At 29.6% G+C, this 5,266-nt stretch overlaps 1 long non-coding RNA gene across 1 annotated transcript; it reads left to right on the top strand.

Moving 5' to 3' along the window:
• Window positions 1–356: 356 nt before the first annotated feature.
• LOC131932909 (uncharacterized) lies at window positions 357–3,433 on the top strand. Its single transcript, XR_009384755.1, has 3 exons — window positions 357–635; window positions 2,476–2,537; window positions 2,979–3,433. It is a non-coding gene; the product is annotated as an uncharacterized LOC131932909 (long non-coding RNA).
• Window positions 3,434–5,266: the final 1,833 nt, after the last annotated feature.

The raw sequence follows: 5,266 nt of genomic DNA, 5'->3' as shown, positions 1-5,266 counted from the left end.
TCAACTTTTGAGCGATTTCCGATAACCGGAAGTGGTACTTTTTCTACTTTGAATTTTTCAAAAGCCTATAACTTGAGTACTATTTCAGATAGATAAATGAAATTTCACATGTAAGTAAAAGATCTAATTCTCTACCTTCTGTTAAATTTTGAGTAATTTCCGTTGACCGGAAGTAGTAATTTACGCTACTTCCGATTTCTCAAAAAACTAATGTAAATTTTAAAAGTACTAATAATATTGCGCACTATTATGCGCTTTTTTATTTCGCGTTCACTTGGTGTGCAATTAATTTGTCAGCGAGATTTTATTCTATTTTTAAAACTTTAAGTATTTAAAATGGATTAAAAATCATGTCTATAGAACTTGTAAGTTTATCGTTCTTTCTCGCGTTAATTCGTGTCTGGTTAGCCAGGGAGAGATAAAAGTTTTCGAACTAAATCAATTGTTGTGAACGGGGTTTCCCATTGATAACAAAAAACATGGCGGCTATTTGTTAGTAGGTCCCGCTTCAAGATTTCAAAATCATCAAACGTTCCAGAAATGCAACAACTGTAAAAACTTTCAACGCTGTTTTGTTCATATGGATGGGAACAAACACATGTGTATGCATTTTTGAATATAAAAGTTTTGTGGCGGTAAGTATATTGATTTTATTTCTTTTGTTGATAGTTTGTCCAAGGCTAGGGGACATTACTCTGACTCTACTCAGTCTTTGCTACGAGACTTAAGATTCCCAGACCTAGATCTAGACCTAGACTAGATCTAGATTCTAGAATCTACCAACTAAGATCTACATTGCTTTAATCTAGTTCTAAGAGTATAAGTTCATGAATTAGAATATATTAGATCTAGATCTAGTATTTTAGTGATCTAGATAAAATATTAAAAATATTAAGAAAAGGATGACGGTAAAAACTAAAACAACAGGAAAATGAGGATGACTTCCACTTGTCTCACTCAGCCTACGACTTACTTATTAATTAATCGAATCTAGATTCTAGATCTAGATATTAGATCTAGATATCTAGAACTTAGACTACAGTGTTAATGTTAATAGATCTAGATCTAGCTAGATTACTGAACTAGACTCTAATAACTCTAATACTGATTACTCAGTGATTACTGTTTAATATTTTAGAAGTAGGCCTATTGCCTATTAGTTATTAGTTATTAGAAGTAGCTTGTAGATAGATGGCTAGATAGATAGTATTACTAGATCTAGAATCTAGATAGAGATAGTAGAATAGATCTAGATTCTAGTTGCAGATGGTAGTATGGTAGGCCCTAGATCTAAAATCTAGATCTAGATAGATTCTAGATCTAGATTAGATCTAGTTTAGGTAAAACCTACCCTAGTTAAGTTTAGTAAGAGCTAGTAATGCCTAGTAAGGCTAACCTGTTTTTAATTTTAAATCAATTTTTTTATATCTATAATCTAGACTAGATCTACTCTAGCTATTTACTAGATCTAGATCAGTAGCCAGTAGAGTGATTAGAGTAGTAGTAGAGTGTAGTGTAGAGTACTGTAGACTATTGTAGAGTGTAGGTACTAATAACTAGACTGAAACTAAATTAGACTAGAATCTAGGTCTAGATACATTTACTGATTTAGGGCTTACAGACTTATCAGACTACAGTGTTGCAATGAGTAGATCTAGTAATATATAGATTAAATTTAGTTTGAAATTGTTACAGTAGTGCTACTACTTTTCTAAGTAGTAAGTTGTGTAGACTACTAGAAGAGCAAGATGATAGATCTCCATCAAGCTACAATAGAGTTTAGTTAGTAGTTAGTTAGTCATAGTAATAGTACCAAAAGCAGTGTAAGTAGCACAGTAAAAAAAAAGTATTACTAGGCCATCTACTATTGTATTAGGCCCTTTTATTTTTAGCAAGTTAAAGTTTGGTTAAGTACTAGTCTTCTAGCAAGTTGCCTAGTAGTAAACTTATAAACTAGATCATGTGTATTAGTACTATTAGACTTGTAGGCTAGTCTTGTTAGTCTAGACCAGGGACTATAAAATCTACAATTGATAACTTCCGGCCTTTTAGTATAAGCCTAATTATTAATGAATTACAGGGTACAAAAATTAATAAATTGGTCAGAGTCTGTATGGTTACAGTTAGCTGTTAATAGAATTAAGTTTTAGATCTATTGACTACAATTTTTAGCTACAAGTAATGAAAATGAAACTAATAGTTTTGTAATAGTTAAGATATGGTTAACTGTAAACCAGATATTTTAGTTTTTAAGACAAGCTAAGTAGATAGAAAACTGAACCTTTACAATAAATTAAACCTTTTATAAATATATATATATATATATATATATATATATATATATATATATATATATATATATATATATATATATATATATATATATATATATATATATATCTCATATTAGTTAAATAATTATTTTAATATAATATATGGATAAACTTAATAATTTATTATATTTAAATTCCCTAGGTACTTGGCAAGCAATTTTCTCACACTTTACTGTGGCTATTGGTGCTGATCTTGAACTAAAGGTGAGCTGAATTTTTTTTTTATAATAAGCCATTTTTCAGCTTAAGCCCAAGTTTGAAATCGATTCAGTGTTCTAATTCTTAAAGAATATGTTGCTACTAAGATTATATACTGTAAGTATTAATATGTATGGCTTGATAGTGGGACTGTCAGACAGTAGCTTTCACATTTCTATCCTAAAAGATAAGAGTTCAGATCCCTGGTTTTAGTCCTGGTATGATGTCCTAAGTCTCATGAGTACCAGCTCTCATGAGTACCTGGCTCAAGATAGGGAAATTAAAGGTGGCTGGGTATATACCTCTGAACACTCTAATTTTACATGCAAATGTCACAGAAACAGGTGAATTTTAATTCAACTGCTATATTGGCTGTCTGTTTTAATCAATGATTAATTTTTTCATATTACAGAAAGTTGTTAAAAATATTATTTATTTAATTTCTAGGTAAATGGAACAGCATGGATGTGGATTTTTAGACACAAGGAAGCTGAATTTAACTTTTAATGAAGAATTTAAATGATGATTGTCCATGAAAAGAAATATTAATCATATACATTGTAATGCTGTATTGATGCATCTTCTGTTTTAAGTAATTAAAAAACCATCCATTTATGAAATTATTTTCATTTTTTTTTTTCAATTTTAAAACTGTAGTTCTGTTTTGTTATTTGAAAACAATGATGAAAGTATACTGAACTGCCATTGAGATATTAATATAAATGCTATTGTTTATAGTTTAATTCTTTCAGAAGCAACTATATTGACATCAAAACTGAATCTTTATTGTACACTAAGTATAAAAGCTTACCCGCAAACCAGTCCATGTCAACAATTTATTGACATTCAAACATTAAATTTTTTTAAAGGTGATTTTTCTTAAATAAAACAGACTACTTTCATATGGGATAAGAAACATTTAATTTTAAAATTGATTGGTTTATTAAATTTTAATGGAGCTGAAACTAAAACACTGGGTACAAATTTATTATTACTTTGTTTCTCAGAAAATTGCAAATTTTGAACATAAGAACTGTGGGAAGTAGGCAATGATGTTAAGATATCTCTTGAAACTTGAAGAAATTGTGGAAGGTTTAGAGATAGAAAACAACATTTCAGAAGATGATGTTTGAAATAATGGTAAAATATCTTTAGCAATTGTCACTGAATAAATATTTTCATTAGACAAATCACATTTAGATATAGAAGAATAAGGTATGTCTTCAGATTTTCTTATCAGCGAAGATCCTGGGTGATTCTCTTTGTTACAATCGGTCAAACGACAAGCCAATTCTGGAAAATTCATTGGGTTTTTTGCCTGGGCAGCTAAATATATTTAAATTAAGTTCATGCAAGGCTTTAGAAACATCAATTGGATAAAACTCTATAATTTCATTAACTTTTTATTAATATCAGCTCCAAAGGAATAATAAAAACAAGTTACACATCATCAATAAATCAAATTTGCAGATATTTCCATTTCACCAAACTTTCTCTAAGTCATAATATATATTTTAAATTCATGGCATTTTGTTAGGCTAGATATGTTGACTTTTATTTACCACAATAATTTGATTATAGAAATTAGGATTACCCAGCTATCATACATTCTTCTTTTTACTGCCCTCCTTTATGAGGGGGAGGTAAAAATCATCATAAAATGTGTGATGCAATTTACAGATGAACCCTCTCTCTCTCTCCCCCTCCCCCTATATATATATATATATGTATATCTACATAATCTCTAAAATCATGTTGGTACCTCTACCTGTTTGAATGTTAGGCCCCTTTCCTTCAACTGTTTCTGTGTGGATCTTCTCCATGGGGGTCATCTATAAATGACGTCACGCATTTTTTTGACGATTTTTACCTCCCCCTACACATCGTCACAAAAAGCCAGACCGCCACCCCCTAAAATAACGTCACACAGTACTAGATTCTAGATCTAAATTACTACAGTTGCCTACACTCTAGATTTAGTTCTTAAGTTCTACAACAAGACTACACTAAACTTCGCTAGATCTAGAATAATCTAGATTCTATATATAAATTGATATTGAACATATTCTAGTCTACCTGTCTTAAAGTAAATAGCCTATTTAGTAATTTAGTAATTAATTCCACTCAACTACACTGTAAAATAAAAGAAACTAGATCTAGAATCTAGATCTCTAGACTACTCTTGAGTCTATAAATTAAAAATAAATCCTGTATGTCGTATGTTACTGTCTAAGTCGGAATTTTCAAGAGGGTTTTTTTTTAAGTCATAGATCTAGATATATAATTCTAGATCTAGAAATCTAGACTCTAGATCTAGGCTATATAATAATGTTTATTAATTAAATTAGGCTTGATTTCAGATTTACGATTGAAATCTTTTAGGCCTATAAATATCATATTTTATATAGATTATAGATGTATTATTATTATACAGGTTGTATTCTAGATCTATCTAGATCTATATAAAATATAATATATTTGTGTGTGTGTGTGTGTGTTATTTTAAACTTAATTTACTTAAAACAACTTATTGTCGGAGTTTTTTTTATTCCAAAAACGAAAGTAGATTTCATAACTTAAAAAAAAATAAAATAAAAAATATTCACATTTGGTTTGAAAAAACAAAAAAACGCCAGCTGGCAACTACCGGAGCGAGAACTTGGTAAGCTACTTTAACAACTTACAAGCCCAATAGCCCGAGTTCCCATCCCCTGTTATTTTATATAAAAATATTC

This window comes from Physella acuta, unplaced genomic scaffold (genome assembly GCF_028476545.2).
Source record: "Physella acuta isolate Inbredline_101_S28 unplaced genomic scaffold, ASM2847654v3 ptg002314l, whole genome shotgun sequence".
NCBI lineage: Eukaryota > Metazoa > Mollusca > Gastropoda > Physidae > Physella > Physella acuta.
The sequence above is the reverse complement of the archived record's forward strand: the minus strand, read 5'-3'. Positions and strand labels throughout refer to the sequence as shown.